Below are 27,204 nucleotides of genomic sequence, written 5' to 3' on the forward strand. Positions count from 1 at the left end.
ACTTGGATTGACTGATAAGGAACTAATCATTAACTGATAAGGAATCTTCTTAAACAGGCAATCCTCCCTTTGCACACTACTATGGGACCATAAAAATAATTATGCAGACCGAAATTGTGCCAAGCATTCTATTTTTTTTTTAAAGATTTTATTTTATTTATTTGACAGAGATCACAAGTAGTCAGAGAGGCAGGCAGAGAGAGAGAAAGGGAAGCAGGCTCCCTGCTGAGCAGAGAGCCCCATGTGGGGCTTGATCCCAGGACCCTGGGATCACGACCTGAGCCGAAGGCAGAGGCTTTAACCCATTGGGCCACCCAGGCGCCCCCGTGCCAAGCATTCTTAATAATCAATGGGAAGAATTACAACTGTTCTGTGACCTTTTGTGAAAACATTAAAAATTGTCTCACTGTTGGTTATAAATGTATATAGAAATGAAAAAGAACAGTAAAACTAATATTTATTTAGTCCACTGAATTTAAAGCCTTAGGTTGAGTATTAGGAGATTTATAAAAAACTTATCACAGGGATTTTGACTAGCACTTGCCTTCTCCTCATCGTATAATTTATGATGTGAACGACTGTCTTTTCTCCACTTCAACTAATTCCCATACTCTTTCTGAAGTTGGGATCCACATATTAACCTTCGTGCTTTCAGTGTTATAAAATAGCTCTGAGAATTGCATTAACATAAAAGATTTTTTTTTTTTCTGTTGTCATTTCCCCTGGGACATCTTTTTCCTTTCCGTCAAAACGACTTTCTTCGTTTATGGCTACAAGTTTGCTGTTGCTCCGTTCCTCTAGCTGCATACGTAATGTCACCAGGCCCGTGGTCAGCTATTTCTTTAGAGATCCCCTTCTGCTTCATTTGAATTTGGCATCGAAGGTTACCGCTTTTTGTTTCTTGGCTGGTACTTTCATCTTTCTTGGCCAATTCCCTCTTTCAATGATATGTTTTTGTATTATACCAAGTATCACATGGGTTTATTACCGGGAGACGAGAAGCTTCCACAACTACATGCTTTCCTGGCTGCACGTGACCCACATTACAGATGAGCAGTGACCGATCACTGACAGACTTTGAAGACAGTGATGTGACGGGTCAGTGATCGTCATGGGCATCTGTGACTTACACAGAGATCTGTGGACTAAAGAACAAGCATGGAGTTGATACCTTATATAATCAGGCGGTAACTAGACCCTGCTGCCAGAGCATTGGCGAATGATGCTGTTGAGCTTAAACCCATAGTAACTGAATTTTGTGCATATCGGAACCATGGAAAGTGAAGACTGTCTAGAACGTGTGTGTCTTCTGTGGTATAATTTGAGGGATGTTAAAACAATGGCTCTCAACATAATGTTAGGGCGATCATTCTATAAGGCTTATTCAACTGCATTATTCTTCTGCTAAACATCCTTGAGTGACTTTCTATCAAGACAGTGAAAATGACTACAATCCTTCACTCCTCTCTGTGCCTCAACCCTTGTCAATATGACTTTTTATCTCCTCCTGTGAAGAGGTGAAGTCTCTTTCCCCACTTCTTGAATCTTGGTTGACCTTGTGACTTGACGGTATGCTAGTGCTTAGCACACTTCGTCTTGCTCTGCTGGGACCTTCCTCTCTGCTGCGGGAAGCTAGCCAGCTCCAGGATCAACGTCAGAGCAGACAATGTCCCAGTTCCCAACTGACCCAGCAGTTGACTGAACTTAGCCAAGATCAGGAGAATTGTCCAACTAACTTAGCTCAAAGCACTGACCCCCAGATTTAAATTAGTTTTGTTTTAAGCCAGTATACTCTGGAGTGGTTTGTTTTGTAGCAATAACTAACTGATACTCTTCCCAGTGCTCACAGGACCAATTCTGACCAAGGGGCTTTCCAGCCATAGCTTAGAGACACCCCTAGTAACACAGAACCCCTACCCTTAATAATAATCTTCTCTACTTTTCTGTAATATGAGATTAAAAACAAAACAAAACCCCCAAACATGGCTCTGATCATTATAGTTATCAAATCTCTAAATTATGATGAGTATATTTGAAACTTATTTCTTTATAACAACTGAAATCTATTCCCCTGTAGTTTCTATTCATTGGACCTAGTTCTACTTTTTTTTTTTTTAAAGATTTATTTATTTATTTGAGAGAGAGAGAGTGAGGGGAGCATAGAGGGAGAGAACCTTCAAGCAACTTTCCCTGAGCACAGAGACTGACATGGAGCTCGATGGCATGACCCATGAGATCATGACCTGAGCTGAAATCCAGAGCGGGGCACTCAGCCGATGGAGCCTCCCAGGTGCTCTGGACCTAGTTCTACTTCTTCTTCTTTAAAAAAAAAAAAACACATTTTATTTATTTATTTGACAGAGAGAGATCACAAGTAGGCAGAGAGACAGGCAGAGAGAGAGGCAGAGAGAGAGGAAGAAGCAGGCTCCCTGCTGAGCAGAGAGCCCGATGCAGGGCTCCATCCCAGGACCCCGGATCATGACCTGAGCCGAATGCAGAGGCTTTAACCCACTGAGCCACCCAGGCGCCCGCCCCCCGCCCGCCAGTTCTACTTCTTAGGGAGAAATAAAATAATCTGAGTCTCTCTTCCACATGGATGTTTTTCAAATACTTGAAGACAGCCACTGTGTGCTTCCCTGAGACTCTGCTCCTTCACGCTGTAGATTTCCAATCCTGAGTGACATATAACTTTCTCCAGAAAGTGTTGTCATTTCCACTTCAACAACAAATTCCTCCCTGTTGGTCAGAGTTCGCCACAGAGTAGCAATTCCCCTAGTCACTCCCTTTACATGATAAAACTGTCAGGCAAGTTAGGACATTTTCAGATCACTGCTCTTTAGCTGATTCAATTTTGTAATCTACATTATGAAGGTGACTTCCTTCTTCTCCTCTCTTCTTTTTTTTTTTCTTTTTTTTTTTCTTTTCTTTTTCCATCTGGCCTGCCATAGCAAGGACTGTTTGGAAACGATCCTGAGACTATTTCAAGGACAGAAAAATATCAGAAAGGCTGGGATTCAAGCAAAACACTTGCCAGGCACAAGTTGGGACTATTTTAGAGTATTTTGTATACTGCATTTTTGTTTTAGGTGTATTCCTCAGATTTTTATGTTTTCAGGTGTTGGAACCTTGGAGAAAGACTCGTTATACCTTACATATTGCTAATGTTTATTGAACGTTGTTATTTGGGCCTTTAAGGCCATAAATATTGATTTTCATCTGGATGCCCTCTCTTTATGGCTTGGGTCCAGGAGCAAGAGTAGGGAATCCTTACCTAAGATAGTAATTGTGCTCCCGCCAGAGATCTGTACAAAGGAAGCAATATTCTGGTCTAGGACAGAGTGCCAGAGGAGAGACCAGAAGTAAGGACATGTTCTCTTTGCTGAATATGTAGAGAGAGCCAAGAATCAAATCTGCAAGGCGTGGGGTTTCTTAGGTGAAGGACTTACATATGGGAACACCATTTATTGGTTACACAGCCATTGGTTCTACATGGATGTGCAATTAGCTATCAGGGATGAGGGGCAGCAAGGGGGACTGAGTCACCTCTATATTACTTCTGAATCTGAAATGGTGTACCATTTCACCTTGGGTGGGGCAGGGAAAGAGATCCTTGGAACTTGATCTTTACAATAATGTTTTACTTAAATCACTATGAGAGCAATGTCTTCCAACTGGCCCTGTTTTCCAAATTATGCTCCCTGCCATCTCTCACAGCAAAAGTCCTTTGAATATTGACACGTATGTAGAGACCTTTCCAAGTTCCCATTAGTGCATAGCCTCCAAACTGGCATACGAGTTGTAGCAATTTTCTCTCAAATTCTAGCAAGCATTCTGTCACCAGTAGAAATGTGTAGTTGCCTTTGAGTCACTGCCAGTTCCCAGTGCTGGACCTGGCCCATTTTATATTATGGCCATTTTTTCCTTTATGTCAGTGGCATGCTCTGCTTAGAACTCCAAAGCCTTCTGTCCTATCCTTGTTTTCTTCCAAATTGTCTTTAGTAACTGGAGCCTAGACCAGGGTTCCCTGTATGTGCCTGATCACTAGCTCCACAGAAGCCAATCAGTCTTTTGAAAATCCTTTTTAGGTAGGTAAAGTAGGATAAGGGCTAGGGGGGATAGCAACACCCAGCCTCCGAGGTCATCAAGAGTTTCTTGGACTTTGGGATTCCAGGAAGCTCGTAGCACACTGGGTATGGCTGGGCTTCTTGTCTGAAATATTCTCTCTTAAACTGTACCTTTCACTCCCCTATCCCAGTCTGTAATCACTACCTCAGCAGTGTCCTTAATTTCCCTGCGACACAGGTTGAATTCTGAAGCTCTTACAGCTCATGCCCCCTCTTCGTCCTCTAGGCGTCTCCCAGTTTGGCAGTAACTGTGAGGGGCGTACCTGGTTCTAAGATGATGGTTTCATCTGAGATCAAACTGGGGGTTTCACCCTCGTTCAAAGCAGCCTCAATAAGCTGAAAAGCAAAAGCACAAAATAAAACTGTGAAAGATGAAGTGAAATGGTGGCACTCATGTCAAGGAGCCATTAAGGAAGTGAGCCTTACTCATGTTCTCAGCAGACGGAGCCATGAACTACTGAACTGGTCCAAGTTGCAGAGATCCCAAAGACGGCACGAGCACCTGTGATTTGCTGCTTTGCTTCGTGACAGCCTTAGCAACCCATTATGTTCGGCCAAGGTTAGTTGTCTGCCCCAACCCCAATCAAAATTATTTGTCAACAACTCATAGAAGCACTCTCTTTGGTCTTTTAAAACCCCTGATTTTTGTTCCCTAGGGGCACACAATTTGGGTTGCTACCCATGTCTGTGCTCCCTGAATGGCAATTCTGAGACCCCCAAATAAATACTTTTGTTTTATTTCTGCTCTGCTTCTTTTCTCAGTTGACAAACAAATAATGTGTTACCTATATGTCATTTGGGCACCTGGCCCCTCAAAGAGTTGGCTAAGCTTGATCCAAACCCCAATATCACGGTCTGCGAGGGTCCGATGTCCTCTCGACTCCTCGTGCTTTCCTCTGCCTTCGGCATTCCATTCCCTTCAGGTCCATCTCTGATCAGCCCCCAGGAGATCCTGGACGGGAGATCTGTCCCTCCACCACTTTCAACTCACTCACCTCAAGCCTTTCATGATTTTTTCCAGTAGATCTGCCTGAGGAGTGGTGGTGGTAGTCTTAAAGAGATGTCACCTCGTGGGCTTTTGTTATCCTCCATCTATCCCCTCTCTGTCTCCCTCTCTTCCTTTTCTGAATCTACCACAAGACCTATCTCCCTGTCCTACACAGGGCATTTTACCCACAGCAGACACTCTCCATTTCTGAGCTTCCAACATACACAGGTTCCACAGGCTTGTCTTCTGTACAAATACAGCACCCTCCCCGAAGGGAATTCTGATGAATTCGACTTTTCCACTCCAATGCACTAGAAAAACAGATTGGGAAAGGTCATGCTATGGCCAGAACTACTTAGTGCCATATTTTGGGAGGAGGTAATTTTTCATCTTTACTTTTGTAGTCTGTTTGTTGTTTGTTTTTTAGTTGGTTTTGCCAAATAGCTTCAAATAGCCCTAGGTGGAATAATTTTTAAGGGCTCCCTTGACAGAGAACTACTTCACCTTTAACTCAAATAGTGTTGATTTGGTAATGCTTTCTCTTTGCCTCTCCTCTCCTGAAGACTCTAATTTGATGTAGAATCTCTCCCAGGGTAATGAAAGAATTTCTCTTTACTGTTGTGAAAAGCATAGCTGGGATACTCCCTGCGCTCATTGCTCGAATTCTCCTTATTCTGCTTATCCACTTGGCCCTATTTAAACAGATTGTTTGAGGGCGCCTGGGTGGCTCAGTTGGTTGGGCAACTGCCTTCAGCTCAGTTCATGATCCCAAGTCCCGGGATTGAGTCCCACATTGGGCTCCCTGCTTGGTGGGGAGTCTGACCCTCTGCCCTCTCACACTCTCTCTCACTCACTCTCTCTCTTTAGTAAATAAATAAAATCTTAAAAAATAAAAAAAACCCAACCAACTAGATTGTTTGAAAAGAAGGAGAAAGCGTAAGAGGAAGAACAAAAGGAAGGAGGGAGGAGAGGGGCTACTCAATCACTGTTGCTGTTTTCCCTTATGTGCTATAAAGCTAGTCTCCAGTCCATTTCATATCCATTATTAAGCATGGTTAGTATGTGAAGGGGAGGACAAACTATTAATGGGTACATGACCAAGAATGGATTATAGTGAAATGCATTTTTTTTCATCTTTATTGTATCATTAATCATTGAGGGGAGGATAGGAGGTTTTGTCCTTTTATTTATTCCACTCTTTTTCTTTCTTGGAGAATCTGTGTTTTACTTATTTAGCTACACTTTACATGAAAGAACTTAAAGAATACTTTTTTATTTTAAATGCTTGGGAATTTACAGAGTTATGTTCCTAGATTGGTATTATATCCATCTCAGATGAGACTTCAGAGTCATTTGCCCAAGGTTGATATAATAATAAAAATTGCCAAGTTATAAAATTTTCTCTAGTGCACTTGTGCTCTCTCTCTCCCTTTTCCAGTTTTATCCCCTGTTTTTAATGCTTTACAAATACTTAACATTTTTCCTCTTACATCTTCAGACACTGAGAATTTTATACCACTTTCTTTTTAGGAAGTAAGGAGAATATGAGTCTAATCTTGCTGCAAAATGACTCAGGGTTCCCTTTTTTAAATTTTTTTTTTCTTTTTTAGATATTTAATTTATTCTTTTGAGAGAGAGAGAGCACCAATAGGGGGAGAGGCAGAGGGAGAGGAAGAAGCAGACTCTCCGCTGAGCAGAGAGCCCGATGCAGGACATGATCCCAGGACCCTGAGACCATGACCTGAGCTGAAGGCAGACGCTTAACCATCTGAGCCACCTAGGTGTTCCTCAGGGTTCCCTTTCAAACATGACTTGCATGAAAAATGAGAGATGGTGAGCAGAAGGCAGATCCGAACCTTGTGCTTATTTAATGATCTGTTGTTAACCCACTGTCTAAATTGCTTTAGGTCTTTCCTGATTTAATTTTTTTTTTTTAAACTATTGGGGTACGTGGGTGGCTCAGTCAGTTAAGCATCTGACTCTTGATCTCAGCTCAGGTCTTGATCATAGGGTTGTGAGTTTAAGCCCTGCACTGGGCTCCACACTGGGCATGGAGCCTATTTAAAAATAAATAAATAAAAATAAATAAAACTTTTTTTTTTACTGTTGAATTATAGTTGACAGACAATGTTACATTAGGTTTAGGAACACAATGTAGCGATTCAACAATTCTGCACGTTATGAAATGCTCACATGATACGTATAGTTACCTGATTTCTCTTTGTTCTAGGGTAATAGACCAAGACTTATTTTCATGGATGACTTATTCCTCTGCTCTTTCTTCAAATTCAGTGAGTACCTGAACTAGCCAGAAGAGCACACTTTTTAAAAAATTTGTTAAATAGAATAGATTTATCAAGTAATCATTTTTCTATTTTATTATATACTGTTTGACAACTGTTTCAAGTAGCATCAATTTTAACTATATTTTTATAATTTAAAATTTTTTATTTTATTTAAAAATATATTTTTATTTATTTATTTGACAGAGAGAGATCACAAGGCAAAGAGGCATGCAGAGAGATAGGAAGGGAAGCAGGCTCCCTGCCAAGCAGAGAGCCTGATGCGGGCCTCGATCCCAGGACCCTGAGATCATGACCTGAGCCAACGGCAGATGATTAACCCACAGAACCACCCAGGTGCCCTATAATTTAAATTTTTATTGGAGAAAGACATGTACTCAGATTTTAACAAGACCTGTAATGAAAAGCAGTACCCTCTGCCCCACTCATTTACTTATTTAAAAAAATTTTAAACAATGTATTACTCACAATGTTTTGCACAAAACTAAAATTTTTCTAGACATATCAAGAAGTAGTAAAGAGTGAACACAAAATCAAGAAAAACAGGAATTAATAGACACTGACTTCAAGATCTGTCAGCTGGAATTAGCAGAAAAACTAAAACTAAACTAAAATAAAATAAAAAGCGTAAGTCTTCCTCTTCTCCCACCCTCACCACCACAATCATCCCCACTGTTCAGTGTCTATCTCTGAGGGTTTTTGGGTTTTGTTTTTTTCTTTTTTAATTCCAGTATGGTTAACATACGATGTTATATTAGTTTCAGGTGTACAATATAGTGATTAAAAAATTCTATACGTTACTCAGTGCTCATCCTAATAAGTGTACTCTTAATCCTCTTCACCTATTTCTCCCATCCCCCATCACCTCCCCTCAGGTAACCAACCACCTGTTCTCTATAGTCAAGAGTCTGTTTTTTTATCTGTCCCCGCCCCAATCTGTTCATTCGTTGCTTCCTAAATTCCACAAATGAGTGAGATCATATGATATTTGTCTTTCTCTGACTGACTTACTTCCCTTAGCATTATACTCTCTAGCTCCACCCATGTTGTTGCAAATGGCAACATTTCATTCCTTTTTTCTGGCTGAATAATATTCCATTGTCTATATATACCACATCTTCTTTATTCATTCATCTATCGACGGACACGTGGGCTGCTTCCATAATTTGGTTATTGTAAATAACACTACAATAAACACAGGGGTGTATGTACCCCTTTGAATTAGTGTTTTTGTATTTTTTGAGTAAATACCCAGTGGAGTGATTACTGAATCTTAGGATAGTTTTATTTTTAATTTTTTGAGGAACCTCCGTACTATTTTCCAGTTTGCATTCCCACCAACAGTGCAAGAAGATTCATTTTTCTTTGCATCCTCACCAGCACTTGTTTCTTGTGTTTTTTATTTTAGCTTTTCTGAGAGCTATGAGGTGACATCTCATTGTTGATTTACATTTCCCTGATAATGAGTGATGCTGAGTAGTTTTTCATATGTCTGTTGGCCATCTGTATGTCTTCTTTGGAAAAATGTCTGTTCACATCTTCTGCCATTTTTAAATTGGATTATCTGAGTTTTGTAGTGTCGAGTTGTACAAGTTCTCTATGTTAATATCCAACATCCCCTATATTGGATATTAGCCCTTCATTGGATATGTCATTTGCAAATATCTTCTCCAATTCAGTAGGTTGTCTTTTAGTTTTGTTGACTATTTCCTTTGCTGTACAGAAGCTTTTTATTTTGATGTAGTCCCAATAAAGAAGAGGCAAGAATATGCAAAGGGAAAAAGACAGTCCCTTCAACAAATGGTGTTGGGAAAACTGGACTACTACAGAGAGAATGAAACTGGGCCACTTTCTTACACCACACACAAAAATAAACTCAAAATGGGGACACCTGGTTTGCTCAGTTGGTTGTGTCTGCCTTTGGCTCAGGTCATGATCTCAAGATTGTAGGATTGAGTCCTGCATCGGGCTCCTTGCTCAGTGGGGACCCTGCTTCTCCCTCTGCCTGCTGCTACCCCTGCTCGGGCTCTCTCTCTCTCTCTCTCTTAATCTTTGATAAATAAATACATAAAATCTTAAAAAAAAAAAAAAAACAAAACTCAAGATGGATTAAGGACCTAAATGTGAGACCTGAAACCATGAAAATCCTAGAAGAGAGCACAGACAATAATGTCTTTGACACTGGCCATAGCAAAATTTTTCTAGGCATGTCCCCTGAGGGAAGGGAAACAAGAGCAAAAAAAAAAAAAAAAAAAAAAAAAAAAACAAAAAACCTACTCAATTTTAATGGGACTGACAGTTATTTATTTCTTGATAAATAACAGGTTCACTCTACTATTTTTTCTCCAATTTTACACATGCGCATGAAGGACAGGAAGAGCAGAAAGAGAGAGAGAGAATCTCAAGCAGGTTCCATGCTCACCATAGAGCCCAACAGGGGGCTCCATCTCATGACCCGAAGATCATGACCTGAGGGGAAACCACAATCAGACGCCCAACTGACTAAGCAACCCGGGTGCCCCTATTTTACATATTCTTATTTACTTTCAACCAATTAGTTATATTACACCTCCAAAAACCTGCCTTTTTTGTTTTTAGCATATTCTTGTTTTATTCATCCATCCTTTACTCATTCATTCATAATGCTTGATAGCAGGGTAAATGTCCTCTTAAGTTATACATATGAATCAGGTAAGCCATTTACTCCCTGCAACCCCTCTCTCTCGCTCTCACTCTTTCTGCAAATAGCCACCCCTGGAACTCCTTGGCCTTCTGTTCCAGTTGGGATTGGTTGCTCTCTAGGTCTGATGCGCAACTATCATCCTGGAACTTCCTTTGCCTTTCTTGTGTGGGATTCCCTGTTCCCTAGATCCTACGTCTCGTCTTTTTTATTTTTTTTTATTTTTTTTTTATTTTTTTTTTAAAGATTTTATTTATTTATTTGACAGAGAGATCACAAGTAGATGGAGAGGCAGGCAGAGAGAGAGAGAGAGAGAGAGAAGCAGGCTCCCTGCTGAGCAGAGAGCCCGACGCGGGACTCGATCCCAGGACCCTGAGATCATGACCTGAGCCGAAGGCAGCGGCTTAACCCACTGAGCCACCCAGGCGCCCCGTCTCGTCTTTTTTAGTTAACTTTCCATCATGTGGAGAATCTCTTCTAAGTAGATTCCCAATAAAAGCTACATGACAAATAAAGTTTTGAAAACTTGGAATGTTTGAAGATGACTATATTCCACCCTCACGTTGATTTGGCTGGGAACTTAATTTTCAGTAGAAAATAATTTCTTCTGAGATTACGAAGACATTGTTCCATTGTCTTCTAGTTCCTGTATGTTGAGAAGCCTGTTTTTTCCATTCACAAGATTTTGTATATAAACTTTTTTCTCTTTCTGAAAGATTTAGGGATATTATCATCATCCTGGTGTTCTGAAAATTCATGTTGATGTGCTTTACTGCCAATATTTTAAAATTTATTGGCTATGATATTCAGTGGGCTCTTTCTATCTGAAGAGTTATAACCTTCATTTCTGAGTAAGCTCCGGAAGATCAGGAATTTTACTGCCTTACTCTTTACTGCTGTGTCCCCCAGGTTCTGGCACATCATAGGTACTCACTAAATATGAACAAATGAATTCATGACTAAATGAATAGGGGAATTTTTTGGTAATACTTTTTTGGTTAATTTCCTCCCTCTCTTTCTTTTATTATTTGGAACTTTTCTGGTTCTCTTGTTTTCTTATCTGTTCTTTCTTTTATTTTAGATCTTTTTGTCTCTGTTTTAATTTCTGTGGAATTTCCTTGGCTTTACCTTCTAAACCTGTGTGTGTGTGTGTGTGTGTGTGTGTGTGTGTGTGTGTGTGTGTGTGTGTGTTTAAGATTTTATTTATTTATTTGAAATAGAGAGCAAGCCAGCGAATGAGGAAGTGAGAACACAAGTCGGGGGAAGGACAAGCAGACTCCCTGCAGAGCACTACATCTGACTGGGGCTAAAACGCAGGACCCCAAGATCACAAACTGAGCCGAAGTCAGATGCTTAACCAACTGAGCCACCCAGGTACCCCTCAAAATGTTCCTTTTATAAATTAGTACATTTTTCTTGTTCTAAGAATATCTTATGTCCTACACGTATCTTAAAGCTTGAGGATATCACACTTGTTTACTTGTTTTACTTTAATTTACTCAAAAGTTAGGTGAAAAAGTTAGTCTGCTTCTTTTTGGTTTACCCTCTGGGGTTTTAGGTTTCAGATTTTTTCTGTTCTACTAAGTTACTTAGCACACATCCATCTGCTTTCTACATTCTCTTCTCTGTTGTAGTCTTTTTTCTTTTCTTAAAAATTCTGTCCTTTTATAGTTTTTTTTAATTTAAAGATTTTATTTATTTATTTGACAGAGAGAGATCACAAGTAGGCAGAGAGGCAGGCAGAGAGAGAGGAGGAAGCAGGCTCGCCGCTGAGCAGAGAGCCTGATGCGGGACTCAATCCCAGGACCCTGAGACCATGACCAGAGGCGAAAGCAGAGGCTTATTAGCCCACTGAACCACCCATGCGCCCCTGTCCTTTTAGAGTTTTTAAAGATTCCTTAATTGCTATTTTAGAGAAATTATGAAAAGGAATGGTGGTAAGTTTATGTCTCAATCTACCAATTTAACCAGAATTTCCCACTACATTCTCACTGAAAACTTTAAAGGATTGGGATTGGGTAAGTTTTTTTATGAAGACTTGAACACAGCATGGAAAAATAATCTTGATCATGAAGATGGTGAATGAGTTATTGTTTTTAGGTAATAAAATAAAATGTTTTAATAAGTGGTCACAGCATATAAAACATTTTGTATAAGTGTGAAAAGTTACTCTCCTGGATTTTATTTTAAAGTTTTAGTGAGGATTTATACCACTTTTGATGGCCTTTGCAGAAATTCTAAGGCAAAGTAATACTAAGCACTTGTCTACCCAAAATAGGGAGGAGATAAGGGGAAAAAATAACATCTCTAAAAACTATTGTTCCATACATATTAAACACAGAAACAACTCAAGGACAACGCAAATAGTGCTTTCATTTCAGCATAGGCCCTTCGATGGCAGATAATTTCGCTCCCTCTTGGTGGCGCTGTCTGCAAGGAGTTTAATGAAAGAGCCTGAAACCACTAACGCCCAAAAGAAAGTGCAAGGAGTCATTGCAGGGACTGATCATCTCCCAGAAGTACAGTTGATAAAATCGAGATAAAATCTCGGTTTCCCTCAATAATCTAAAGCAAGCAATGTTTACCGTAGTGGTCTGTCATTTTAAAGACAATTTACTTACAAAGTTAATACATACACACATTAAAAAGTCGAGTCATACTGAAGACTTCTAAAAATGTATGCCCCTTTATCACTTCTTTTAGTTTTTTTCTTTTTCTTCTTCTTCTTCTTTTTTTTTTTTTTTTGCTTTTTCTTTTGACAGTTACATGCATATTCTAGGAAAATAAGGTATATACAGCCATCTTTTGATTAACTTTCGGTATTATTAACCGACTTCTGGGTTAGTCTAGACCCTCCAAGAGGCAGACACAAAAGTGGGAAATTTATTAGGACAATGCCTCTAAGGACAAAGGGAGAGGGAACAAAGGGAAAATTGAAATGCTGTCAGACGGTTCTGCAGGGCTTCCTAAGTCAGAGAGAGGGAAAGGGGGAAGATTAGGCAGATTCACTTTATAGTGCAGAGCAATTCGAAGGAAAAGTCAGCAAGGCCCTTGGGGACTCTCTGAATCATGGTCACCCATTGGAGAAATCCCCTCTCTCCCAGAAACCAGTTGAACTTAATTTCCCTTTCTCTCTCAGTCACTGCTGGGAGCAGCCGCTGGGAAGGACAGACTCGGCATAAAGGTAGTGATGGATTTCAAAGCGCAGCGACTGGGCCCATTGGATGGATATGCGTGTGTTCCCCGCAGTTAGAAATCTGAGAACCAAGATGCCCTTCAGCGGATGAATGGATAAGGAAGATGTGGTCCATATACACTATGGAGTATTATGCCTCCAGCAGAAAGGATGAATACCCAACTTTTGTAGCAACATGGATGGGACCGGAAGAGATTATGCTGAGTGAAATAAGTCAAGCAGAGAGAGTCAATTATCATATGGTTTCACTTATTTGTGGAGCATAACAAATAGCATGGAGGGCATGGGGAGTTAGGAGAAGGGAGTTGGGGGAAATTGGAAGGGGAGGTGAACCATGAGAGACTATGGACTCTGAAAAACAATCTGAGGGTTTTGAAGGGGCGGGGGGTGGGAGGTTGGGGGAACCAGGTGGTGGGTATTGGAAAGGGCACGGATTGCATGGAGCACTGGGTGTGGTGCATAAACAATGAATACTGTTACGCTGAAAAGAAATAAAAAATTAAAAAAAAAAAAGAAAAAAAGAAATCTGAGAAGGGACATTCTCATGCCTGCCTCCACTTCCAGTATGACAGGTGAAGATTTCAGCTCCCTTTCACAGACCCTTTTCCATCTTTTCTCTCCAGTATAATGATACTCCAATTTTGATTACATCCATATTCAGGGTTGTCATTATTACAATTCCATAAAATTTGCTCATAGCTGAGCCAGAGATTGTATTATACTATTTTTACTGTGTACTTTTTGTATTTCCTAGAGATAGTAACTACGTCATTTTTCCCCCACTTGCTTAGTTTTGAAATTACGGCTAAAGTTTCCCACATTCCCAATAGATTTGTAAAATACTTCTTACTATAAATTTCCACATAGTAAACGTAACAGGGAATCTGCTAAGTTCCGGAGAGGGCTGGTAAATGATTAACAACTGACCTGGGGTGGAGGTGGGGTAGGGGCAACTGAACTCTGAAGTTTAGCTTTTCCCCTTTCATTGTGTAAATACAGATTTACACAGGACCTACTTCAAGCTACCAGTCGTGATGTCACTGACTGCAGGGTTGGAAAGAGAAGGACACAGTGTCTTCTTGTGAGCCTATACAAGTTGGCTCTGGCACATCATGGAAATGGTCCTCCAGGAACTCTTCTGCTCGTGTTCCAATCTGCTCTTGTCACTCTGTAGGCCTGCTGTAACCTCACCTCTCTTGTATTTCCCTGTTTTTCTTCTAATTCTTGAAGTAGGTATTTAAAAAAAATTTTTTTTTAAATATTTATTTATTTGACACAGAGAGAGAGACAGTGAGAGAGGGAACACAAGCAGGAGGAGTGGGAGAGGGAGAAGCAGGCTTCCCACTGAGCAGGGAGCCCGATTTGGGGCCCGATCCCAGGACCCTGGGATCATGACCTGAGTCGAAGGCAGACGCTTAACGACTGAGCCACCCAGGTACCCCTGAAGTAGGTATTAATTTATCCTGTCATTTCGATGAAGCGTATCTTCTCGTTATTTCCTGAGAAAGGCCATATAGCAGGTTGACAAGCTTTCAATTCTGTTTGCATCTACATTTTCAAACTTGCCTGAGAATGTCTCCCTCTACCCAATATTTCCCTGATAATTTTCTTATAGAGCTCTAGTTTTAAAACTAGGTCTCCTCAGAAATTTATAGGCATCGCTCCCTAGTCTCTTAGCTCCCTAATGTTGCTGTTGAGAAGTGTGATACCATTATCTCCTCAAATGTTCTTTTAAAGGTTTTATTTAGTTTTTTATTTGAGAGAGAGAGAGAAAGAGAGAAGGACAGCAGACTCTACAACTGAATACAGAGCCCCGTGTGGGGATCAGTCCTACCACCCTGAGATCAAGACCTGAGCTGAAACCAAGAGTGAGTTGCTTAACTGACTGAGCCACCTGGGCACCCTATCTCCTCAAACTTCTATTTTTTACTTATTTTTATTTATTATTTTAGATTTTATTTGTCAGTGAGAAAGAAAGAGAGCACAAGCAGGGAGAGCAGCAAGCAGAGGGAGAAGCAAGCTCCTGGCTGAGCAGGGAGCCTGATGTGGGACTTGATCCCAGGATCCTGGCTGGGATCATAACCCAAGCCAAAGGCAGATGCCTCACCATCTGAGCCACCGAGGCATTCCTCATCAAACTTTTAAATGTGAAGTGATTTTCTCTCCATGAGTGTTAAGAATCATCTCTGTCCTTAGTGGTTTGCAATCATGCACTTTTTTTTTTTTAAGATTTAAAAAATTAACATATAATGTATTATTAACCCCAGGGGTACAGGTCTGTGAATCGCCAGGCTTACACACTTCACAGCACTCACCATAGCACATACCCTCCCCAATGTCCATAACCCAACCCCCCCTCTCCCAACCCCCCTCCCCCCAGCAACCCTCAGTTTGTTTCATGAGATTAAGAGTCTCTTACGGTTTGTCTCCCTCCTGATCCCATCTTGTTCCATTTATTCTTTTCCTATCCCCAACGCCCCCATGTTGCCTCTCAACTTTCTTATATCAGGGAGATCATATAATAATTGTCTTTCTCTGATTTACATATTTTGCTAAGCATAATACCCTCTAGTTCCATCCACGTCATTGCACATGGCAAGATTTCATTTCTTTTGATGGCTGCATAGTATTCCATTGTGTATATATACCACATCTTCTTTATCCATTCATCTGTTGATGGACATCTAGGTTCTTTCCATAGTTTGGCTATTGTGGACATTGCTGCTATAAACATTCGGGTGCACGTGCCCCTTCGGATCACGACGTTTGTATCTTTAGGGTGATCATGCACTTTTTTATAAATATTTTCTCATTCCGTGTTAGTAGCAATCTTTCAATCTGGACACTCACATATAAGTTGTCCTTTCAGTTTGGACAATTATTTCCATCAATTCTAGTTACCTTTCTTCTTTGGTTTTATTGAAATTTCCTCCCTTTCTTATTTTTTTTAAAGATTTTATTTATTGGTTGATTGATTGATTTGACAGACAGAGATCACAAGTAGGCAGAGAGGCAGGCAGAGAGAGAGGAGCAAGCAGGCTCCCTGCCAAGTGAGCAGAGAGCCCGATGTGGGGCTCGATCCCAGGATCCTGGGATCATGACCTGAGCCAAAGGCAGAGGCTTTAACCCACTGAGCCACCCAGGTGCCCCTCACTTTCTTATTTTTAAGTATATCTTTATTTTCTTCCTATTAGATATTGAGTGTGCTGGATAGACTAAAAACAAAAGCAACAATAAAAAAACCTCTTCCTTTTCTTTTTTTTCTCTTTTTGTTCTTCTTTCTAGCCATTTTCTCAATTTCACCTGCCAAAGTTTTCACAGAATTTTTTTATGCCTGTCATCTAATCTGTGATTGTTAAGAACTCATTTTATTCTCTGCTATTTCCTTTTAATAATATCCTCTTTGTTTCTTATATGCAGTATCTTTTCATATCTCTCTGAGGATATCAATTAAAGCTAAAGTTTTTATTTTCCTTTCTTTATTGTTTATGTTCAGTCTTTAAAAAGTTGTTTATGGTCTTTATCTGTCATGTAGGAGGCATATTTTTCAAATGCCTGGCAATCCTGTGTCCCCAGTTCTAAAAAATCAAATAGAAATTCTGGAGACATCGGCTGGTTCACTGTGGTTTTTTCAGAGGACTATCAGATTTTTCCATTTTGGACTGCCACATGTCAGAATCTATATAACTTTGCTCTTGTGTGGTTCAGTTTCTTAAAGAAATAGCTACCAATCTCTTGCCCGGGGGATGGCCGGCCATCTGGAGAAGGATGTGGGAAGTGTTCCTCTCTCAAGGTCATTTCAACAGTCTTATTATAGAATCTCATTTAAACATGAATTGAGGCCTTCCTGTGTATAGTCATCATGGAAGAGCTGGGAATCTGAAGAAGAAAGGACAAAGTTCCTAAACTCAAGGAACTTGATCCAGTGGGGAAGCAGGAGAGCAACAGACAGTTGTAATCCAGTGTAGAAAGGTTATAAGAAGACGTGACTTTGTCCAGAAGTGATTAAACACTATCACATCTCCAACTCAGGCACAAGCCACACAGGCACCCACCTCCTGTCCCGTTTCCCATTTCCACCACTAGATCAAAGTTGTGTTCTCTTGCCTGCCCTACTATTAGCTTCATTTCCCTTTTCCTCTGGTGTCCTTAGTTTTCTGGGATTAATAATTTGGTTTCTTCCCCCCAAAATCATCTTGTAGATGCAGTATTTAAGGTTAAATTATAATACTGTTTGCCTGAGGAGGAAGACATGTGTTATAAATGGGGAAACTGATTTTGTAGAGATTGTTCTATAGATGGTCATAGAGAAGATGAAGGCAATATGACGTCATTAAGGACACCCAAGAAAAATATCCTGACCATAGCTTATTAGAAAAAAAAGTGATATTTTAACTTACAATTGCCATAAGTATTTACTAAAAGTTAACTTTATAATTTTATTTTCCCTTAAATTTATGGCAATTCTGTTATAAATGAATGCATTTTACATAAACAATTTATCTTTAGGTTTTTTGTGTTTGACCTTGTTACTGTCTTTGGGAACATCAGGACAAGAGCAGACACTTTAGTGTTTCTGTGACTGACTTGATTCATTCTTTAATCAATGACAGTTTCACATTTTTTAAAAACATTAATTCATCTTATTATTACCAACCAATGATTTTTCAACATCAGAATACAATTCACAACTGAAATATAAAAGTTTGCTTCATTATTAAGAAAGTGTCTGGGGGTGCCTGGGTGGCTCAGTTGGTTCAGCCTTGATCTTGGGCTCAGATTGTGATCTCAGGAACTTAGGATCTAGCCCTGCATTAGACCCCTGCTGAGCAGGGGGCTCTGCCTTCTGCTCCCCCTGCTTGTACTGTCTCTCTCCATTTCTGTCAAATAAATAAATAAAATCTTTAAAAAAAATTTAAAAAGCAAGTGATGATGGAAAAAATTTTTTTTAAAAGTAAGCTTTATGCCCAACTCATGGTGTAACTTGAACTCATGGCCTCGCGAACAAGAATTACATGCTCACCAACTGAGCCAGCCAGTCGCCGCTCAACTCAGACATTTTGAACAGGCTTCAAACTTACAGATTTTGAATGAAGCGGCCATATAATTGAGAGCCAGCCAAAATAAAACAAGAGGAGGTAATGTATGTCACCTCTAGCCTACAAAAGCTTTCACTGGTGATTCACCAGCCTCTTATTCCCTCTGCTGACCAAATGTGGAGGACAGGAAAGCCCAGTAAGAAAACAGAAACACACACACAAAATAGCTTGCCCTCCTGAATGGATTTCATTTAAATGGTGAATCAACTATTCTACAAGCCACAGGGATATGTGGATTTATCTGTTACAATGGTTACTATTACCTTAATGGATACACCTCTTCACGAAACTGTCCTGCACCTCCATTTGTTTTATTTTTATTTTTTTCAGGCTCATTCATTCCTTTATTTAAAGTAATCTTTACACCGAATGTGGGGCTTGAACTCATAACCCCAAGATCAAGAGTCACAAGCTCCACCACCAACCGAGCCAGCCCAACGCCCCTCACACGTTCATTAATTTAAAAAATATTTAACAACAAGTAAAGAGCAGCCGCTGTATCAAGCCATTGGGATGCAGTAGTAAGACTGGTAAGGTGCTAGCTCTCTTAGAGCTTATATTCTCATGGAAGGGAGACAGCCATTAAATGAGTAAGCAAATAAATAGTAACCAGGGTCAGATAGGAGGAGGTGCTAGGAAAGAAATAAGACAGAGTGAAGACCAGCAGGATGTAGAGGCTGGTATAGATGGGGTGCTCATGGAAGGACACTGTGACGATATGACATTTGGGCAGAGGCTTGAATGATGCATCAGCTACATTTCTTTGGAAAAGAAGCATTTTCCAAAATGAAAACTTCCTTTCTAATATTCTTTCAAAATAAGACTTTCTGCTCTGAATCAGAGTACATGCCAATGAATCCTTAGAAATCTCTCCCTAACATAAGATAGCTAACTGATTCCACAGCTAGAGCAGTAGCAGCCGAACCACGATCACCTGACTTGACCGAAGTACTTTTTGACAATCCCAGAGCCCTTGATTACCTAACTGCTGAACAAGGGGGCATTTGTACGATCACAAATCCAGCTGTTGCACATGGATAAATGCCTCTGAAGGTGTAGAAATTCAATTACATGAGATCAGGGAACAAGCCCGTTGGTTATAACAAATTTCACCTATTGACCACCACCCCCCGTCAATCTTTCGACCTACTTAGCACGTTACCTTCAGGTTTGGGCTCCTGGTTTAGAACCATCATAAAAACTAGATTTGTCATGTTACTTTTGATTCTGCTTTGCATAATTATTTTTAAGTCTTGCGCCTGCTGCTTGGCAAATCTTTGTAGAAATAAATTCTGTAGGGTGACACCAGTTCAGTGCTTTAATATGCTCTCTGACATTTATGACCTTGACAAGATATAGACTTCGAATAAGAACTTCCTGAGAGTTCTCTCTCCTAACCAACCTTGTTTTTTTGTTTTGTGTGTGTGTGTGTGTGTGTGTTTGCCCAGGGGTGAGTGCAAACAAGTCCTGCACTACCACAAATTATGCAGTTGAGTTTCCCACATTTGGGGACATCTCAGGGGTCAGCACATCTGAAATACAAAGGATGAGCCTCACCCTCAGAAAACAGCCTACATGATCATGGTATCTCCCCTGCCATGTTAGTATCCTAACCTCCCTTGAGACCAGTTATGGCCTTAAATGGTTTCCAACTGCTATGCACTTGCCCTCTGATGTGGGACATAACAACCGGAATAGGTCCTTCCTGGCACCAAAGGACAAAAACCACTAAATGCAGAAAACCAAACTCTTGACCAGTGTTACTTTGGAGAAAATCTGGATCAAAAAGGGGAAATGTACAAGATGGAATTGGGAGGGAGACAAACCATAAGTGACTCTTAATCTCACAAAACAAACTGAGGGTTGATGGGGGGAGGGGGGTTGGGGGGGGTAGGGTTATGGACATTGGGGAGGGTATGTGCTATGGTGAATGCTGTGAAGTGTGTAAACCTGGCGATTCACAGACCTGTACCCCTGGGGATAAAAATAAAATTAAAATTAAAAAATATGTTTATATTTTTATATGTTTATAAAAAATAAAATTAAAATTAAAAAAAATTAAAAAAAAGGGGAAATGTGAAACTGAATAAAAGAAACCTCATTTAAAATGGAGTAAGGAGGCCAGAGGGGAACCTCGTACACCCTACTGCTTGTCATCAATTGTAGACCCAACAGAAAGAGACATACCTTGCCTCCTTGCCTCCTTGCCCAGCAACAACCTCAATCAATTAAAAAAAAAAAAAAAATACCACAACCCAGCCAATGAGAAACCATCAATACCCGGATCTCTTGCTTTCCTCCAAACGACTTTAATTCAAAGCAGTCCCTCCCAGTTTCCTCCTTTTCTCTATAAAGGTTTCTGTCCCTTCATCTCCAGACTTGCTTATGGTTTGCCATAGTTTGAATATCTTGACTGGCAATTCCTTTGCTATTTCTGAAAAAAACTATTTTGCTGGGAAAGAGCTGGCTGTCAGGGTCAACAACCTTGAGCAGAATCAGTCTTGTGTTTTTTTAAAAGATTTTATTTATTTATTTGACGGATAGAGATCACAAGTAGACACAGAGGCAGGCAGGGAGAGAGAGGAGGAAGCAGGCTCCCTGCTGAGCAGGGAACCCGATGTGGGGCTCGATCCCAGGACCCTGGGATCATGACCTGAGCCAAAGGCAGAGGCTTTAACTCACCAATCCACCCAGGCACCCCCAGTCTTGTATTTTAAAAGGTGACTTTGGCTGCTGGGGAATATTGTAGGATGTCCAGATAGAAGCCAGGAGAAATTTAGGAGGCTGTTGCAAGTAATCCAGGCAAAGTGAGACAATGAATTAGACCAGGGTGGCAGCAGAGGACACATGGTGAGGAGGGGCTGAATTTCAGATGTAGTTTGAGTGAAGAGTAGACAGGATTTGCTGATGATTCAGATATGAAGAAAGAAAATGACAATCAATGACAACTCCAGGGATTTTAGCCCAAGACTCAGAAGGATGAGGTTGCCATCTGCTGTGATAGAAAAGACCCCATGAAGAGCTAGTTTAAGAATGAATATTGAGAGCTTGGTTTGGGAGATGTTAAACTTGATATGTTTATTAGACACTATATGACTCATCTTATTAATTGCCAAAATAATTCTGAAAGTAGGTATTATTGTCAATTTCATCTTACAGATGAGAAAAACCAGAGTTGAGGGAAGTTAACTAAGTTGCCCATCCTCACACACTAGTAAATGGAAGAGGCAGATTAGAACCTGAGTCTTTTGGAATCCAAAATCAGGGTTCATCCCAGCACCAATCTGTCCTACCTTCTTCTACAGACTGTTTTTCACCTTACTCTCTATGACCTAGAATTTTTCCACCTTGCTTTCAATACAAACTGTTCTTAGGAAGTCTCTATCTCTGGTACCTGGTTACACCTAAGCTCTGATGATTAAGCACAGGATTTTTACGTGATGACCATGCATGGCAGAGATTGCTATAATCAAATCTCCCCTAAGTTCCAAATGTGTCCATGACTGCCTAGGTAGACACTAAATTCTCAGCTCCCCTTACAGCTACGTGTAACAATACACCTAAATTATGGCTGAGCCATAGGAATGAAGTGGCATTTGTGACTTCCAGACCATATACTTAGAAGGAAGCTGCTTTCCTTCCTCTTCCTCTTTCCCATTTCCTTTGGTCTAGAACCAGGACATGCTGGAGCACAAGGGATATACCTTCAGGGAAGGTGGGGCAAAAGAAAGAGTCTGAGTCCCTAAATGACATTGTAGAGCAGAGCTGGCTTCTTCTCCTGGACCATCCAACACCTTAGACTACTTTTAAAATAAGAGAAATTAAACCTTCTCTATTCTGTAAGCCAGTATTAGGAGCAGCTGAACTACTGGCTTAGCCATATATAGCACTGATCAGTCAATATACCACAGCTTCCAGAAGGTAGTACCATATAGTGGTCAAGAATACAGGATCCACTGGACAGTGGGTCCGGTCCTGTCTATGCTATTCAGTAGCTGTGCATCCTGGCCTGCCTACAGAATCTCTCTGTGCCTCAGGTCCTGTATTTTATTTTACTTTTTGCAGATTTCATTTATTTACTTATTTATTTAGAGCCCAAGTCGGGGGAAGAGCAGAGGAAGGAGCAGTGAGAGAATCTCCAGCAGACTCTGCGCAGAGCATTGATCCTGATGTGGTGCTCGATCTCATGACCCTGAGATCACGAACTGAGCCGAAATCAAGAGTTGAACGCTGAACCGACTGAGCCACCCAGGCACCTCTCAGCTCCTGTACTTTAAGGATAACAAGAGTATCTACCTCATAAAGGTTTTACTATGGTTAAATTATTTATTTATTTATTTTATTTTTCAAAAAGATTTTATTTATTTGACAGAAAGAGAGATCACAAGTAGGCAGAGAGGCTGACAGAGAGAGGCAGGGTAAGCAGGCTCCCTGCCGAGCAGAGAGCCCGATGAGGAACTTGATCCCAGGACCCTGAGACCATGACCTGAGCTGAAGGCAGAGGCTTAACTCACTGAGCCACCCAGGTGCCCCTGGTTAAATAATTTAATATGTGCAGGCCATTTAGAGCACTGGCTGGAGCATGGTAAGGGCTCGATAAATATTAGCTACAGAGGCAATATTTTAAAAGGTGAGAACAAACTATTCACACTGAGATCAAATCATGACCCAGAAAACATCATATTTGAATTGGGATGAGTGAGGATCAGGCAGGGATCATTTTTGAAAAAGAAATACTTGAGTGCTTTGCCCCTTTCCCTTCCTGGTGATGGCAGAAAAGGCTAGCTGTCCACCCAAACATTGTGCTTCCTCTAACAGCATGCTGTCTCACTCACTATCCAGCCAGGGGCTCTTTGTCCCCAGGCTTTCTAAACTAGTTCCTGGTTGAAGGCTTTAGTATTAGTATTATTGTGATAAAATATACATAATACAAAATTTACTGTTTTTACAATTTTTAAATGGTTCAGCTACAGTCCAGTGTTGGTTAGTACATTCACATTGTGGCACAATTATCACCACCATCTCTAGACCTTTTTCATCATCCCAAACTAAAGCTCTATTCAGTTTATATATATATATATTTATATTTTATATATATTTATTATTTTTAAGCTTTAAAAAAATTTAATTTTAATTCTAGTACACCTAACACACAGGATTATATTAATTTCAGGTGTACAATATACTGATTCAACAATTCTTTACATTATCAGTGCTCATCATGATAAATGTGTTCTTTAATTCCCATTACCTATTTTACCCAGCCCCCCCACACCCCTTCTCTGGTAACCATCAGTTTGTTGTCTATAGTCAGTTTCTTGGTTTGTCTCTCTCTCTCTTTTTTTCCACCTTCGTTCATTTGTTTTGTTTCTTTCTTTCTTTTTTTTTTTTTTTAAGATTTATTTATTTCACAGAGATCACAAGTAGGCAGCGAGGCAGGCAGAGAGAGAGAGAGAGGAGGAAGCAGGCTCCCTGCAGAGCAGAGAGCCTGATGCGGGGCTAGATCCCAGGACTGTGGGATCGTGACCTGAGCCAAAGGCAGAGGCTTTAAGCCACTGAGCCACCCAGGCACTCCTCTTTTTTTTTTTTTTTTTAAGATTTTATTTATTTATTTGACAGAGAGAGAGATCACAAGTAGGCAGAGAGGCAGGCAGAGAGAGAGGAGGAAGCAGGCGCCCTGCTGAGCAGAGAGCCTGATGCGGGGCTCCATCCCAGGACCCTGGGATCATGATCCGAGCCGAAGGCAGAGGCTTAACCCACTGAGCCAGCCAGGTGCCCCGTGTTTTTTAATTTTAACCATTCTGACAGGTATAAGGTGATATCTCATTGTGGTTTTGATTTGCATTTCCCTGATGATGAATGATGTTGAAACTCCGTATGTTTTAAGCAATAACTCCTCATTCCTTCCTCCCACCAGTTCCTGGCCACCACTGTTCTACTTTCTGTCTACACACATTTGGTCTTTTTGTTTTGTTTTGTTTTTTAAAGATTTGATTTATTGCAGAGAGAGACAGGGAGAGAGACTCTGAAGCAGATTCCACTGAGTAAAGAGCTTGTCATGGGCCTCAATCCCATGATCATGAGATCATGACCTGAGGTGAAACCAAGAGTTGGATGCTCAATAGACTGAGCCACCCAGGTGCCCTGTCTACACATATTTGACTAGTCTATGCACCTCATATAACTGGAATTATAATATTTGTCCTTTTTCCTCTGGCTTACTTCACTTCATATGATGTCTTCAAAGTTCACCCATATTGTGGTATGTGTCAGAATTTCCTTCCTTTTAAAGGTGGAATATTCCATTGTGTGCATCTATCACATTTGGTTTTGCCACTCATCTGTTGATAGATATTCAGATGGGCTACAGGAATTTTAGAAGTGGATGAGGCTTCTCCAGTTCTCTCTTATACCATCTGATTTAGAAAGCCCTGAGATCTTGGAAAACAGACAAACTTCAAGAAGGAAGGGAATTGTACCCTGAAACAACCGAAAACTGCCCTCTGACCAGGCATACCTGCTTGGGTCCTTTATAAGAGTAAGAAACACATTTTCATGGTATTAATTAACCACTGGAAATGTGGAGTTTATTTGTTACAACATCTTGTGTTACTGCAGAGTACTCATACACCTTTATTGACTTGACAAAATACTTTTGGTCACTGAACCACAAAAATAATATTTTCCCCCTCTCTCTACTATCACAATGCCTCTGCCTCTAGAAAACCACAGTCCTGGGGCTTCTGGGTGGCTCAGTTGGTTAAGAGTCTGACTTTGGCTCAGGTCATGATCTCAGGGTTCTGGGATCGAGCCCCATGTTGAGCTCCCTGCTCAGCAGGGAGTCTGCTTGTCTTTCTCCCTCTACCCCTCTCCCCACTTTTTCTATCTCTCTCTCTCAAATAAATAAATACTTTAAAAAAATAGAAAAGCACAGTCCCTTAATAAAAAAGCAAGCAATATTGAAGGAGGTCTTTGTGCTTTTCCCCCATCAGTAAGGGTAAGAATTTGGACTTCTTTTCCAGACCCTACTGAAGACTAGTGCATCTCTTACCTTGACTGAACTTAAGATATTCCTCTGTGCAATCTTGGGTCATGTTTCAGTTCAAATAATGCATTTTCTTTAATGAAACTGCACAAAGTCCTTCAGACCAAAATCGTCAGGACTTCACTTGGCAGAGGTCCTGGCAAATCAAGAGCAACTTCTGCCATTTGTGTTGGCACCACCCCCAGATGTGTTTGTTTAAGCTCCTTCAGCCAAAATGTATAATGCTTACCTTTCTCATATTTAGCAAGGTTTTGAAAAAAGAGGGCAGCTCCTTCTGTGAAGCACGTACAGACTGATCTTAACCCCATCTGGTGACAGGTTACGTAAGAGTGAATAAAACACATTAACAGTTTCCATGCTGACAAGAGTGACTACAGTCAGACTGGCTTACCCAGAATTCCAAAATTCCAGGAGCCTCCAGGTGTCTGGTCTACCTCGTCTCCCTCAGATTCCTCTTTACATCATTTCAAAGAACAACTTGTCTTCCAACACATCTTTTAACTGAAAGGTGGATTTTCCTGGCATTCAGTCTGGAAAAATTAGAAAGCCGGAGATACAAATTTTAAATGTGTATTGGAAAAGTCAAGGGACAGTAGTTGACTTCATCTCTGCAGGGTCGAAAGGACCTGAGAGCACGGTCACATGAGGAGTACAGTGCTGGCATTAGCGGAAATGCTAAGCCTGATTGTCGCTTGCCATGCTGGCTCCCAGGGTACCAGCTCTTGACGATCTCACCCTGAACGGGGTGTGGGGGTGGGAGAGGATTCAAGAGAAAGGAAAGGGAGAGAGAGGGGTGGGAATGTGAAGCATCAGAAATGGAAGACAGAAGGCAGAATGAAGGAGGAAGAATTGGTAAGGTGGTGGGTGAATCAGAAGGGGAAGAAATGGAAGGAGAAAAGGAGAATAAAGCAAGGAAGAGGGAAAGGGGAAAGAAAAATGCGAAGGAGTGAGGGAAAGGGATGGAAATTAACATTCACCAAGTACCTTTTAGATAAATGTTAATAGTCTTAAGGCTGGAATCTTACTTTTCAATTTGTTGGGACAGGGGCTGGGGCTGGGCTTTAGCCACTGAGAGCCATGATGTCTACAAAATCTTGTCCTGGATGACAGCTGATTGATAGTTGGAGGTGCCTTCAGCCAGGAGCAGACCCACAAATTGCAGGGCCCTGCATAAAATGAAAACAGGGGATCTCCTGTTTTAAAATTACTATGAGTTTCAAGATGGTGACAGCAGAGTATGAAAGCAATTGTGGGGCCCTCCCGAGCACGGGGCCTTCAGCAGCTCCACAGATTTCATTTCCATAAAGCTCATCTTGTCCTCAACATATCGGCATGACTAGAAAGCTAGAAAAGGAACTTATATTCAGGTAGTGTCTATATGATAGAAAACCATCTGGTTGACCAAAATTGCATCTTGGGCACCATTTAAGTGAAATGGTCACTTAGAATTTTTCTTAGACCATCTATTTGCTTTATGTTATATCAACTTAGCTCAGTTTTCTTTTGTACCTGGCTCTCCCGCCTAGGGCTTTATCTTTAAGATAAGACTTGTGCTTGCTTAGTTAGGACAGTAACTACTATGAAATTAATAGCTACTCGTAGTTTTAAATATCAGGTTCAAAGATGGTATTAATTGCACAAGAAAGGGTCAGGCATTAGCTCAAATTTATCAAACATAAGGAGACCTTGTGATAAGCTCATGCAGACACAGAGGAAGAAAGCATGGAGAAGAAATTCATAAAAATGTAATAATGTGCAATTATTAAGAA

The 27,204-nt window shown here is 40.7% G+C and overlaps 2 long non-coding RNA genes and 1 other non-coding gene across 4 annotated transcripts; all 3 read right to left on the reverse strand.

Annotated features, from left to right (window-relative positions):
- Positions 1–342: 342 nt before the first annotated feature.
- Positions 343–5,647, reverse strand: LOC125093147 (uncharacterized). Of its 2 annotated transcripts, XR_007125165.1 has the most exons (4): positions 5,302–5,647; positions 4,551–5,154; positions 4,388–4,460; positions 343–1,145 (listed from the first exon to the last, which is right to left on the reverse strand). It is a non-coding gene; the product is annotated as an uncharacterized LOC125093147 (long non-coding RNA). The 2 variants fall into 2 exon arrangements; XR_007125164.1 differs by having other exon boundaries at positions 4,551–5,647.
- Positions 5,648–7,321: 1,674 nt separating this feature from the next.
- Positions 7,322–26,638, reverse strand: LOC125093148 (uncharacterized). The gene is made up of 3 exons (XR_007125166.1): positions 26,461–26,638; positions 25,827–25,965; positions 7,322–7,416 (listed from the first exon to the last, which is right to left on the reverse strand). It is a non-coding gene; the product is annotated as an uncharacterized LOC125093148 (long non-coding RNA).
- LOC125094424 (U1 spliceosomal RNA) lies at positions 19,835–19,998 on the reverse strand. The gene has a single exon (XR_007125502.1). It is a non-coding gene; the product is annotated as a U1 spliceosomal RNA (small nuclear RNA).
- Positions 26,639–27,204: the final 566 nt, after the last annotated feature.

The sequence above is a fragment of the Lutra lutra genome, chromosome 2 (assembly GCF_902655055.1).
Source record: "Lutra lutra chromosome 2, mLutLut1.2, whole genome shotgun sequence".
NCBI classification, from domain to species: domain Eukaryota; kingdom Metazoa; phylum Chordata; class Mammalia; order Carnivora; family Mustelidae; genus Lutra; species Lutra lutra.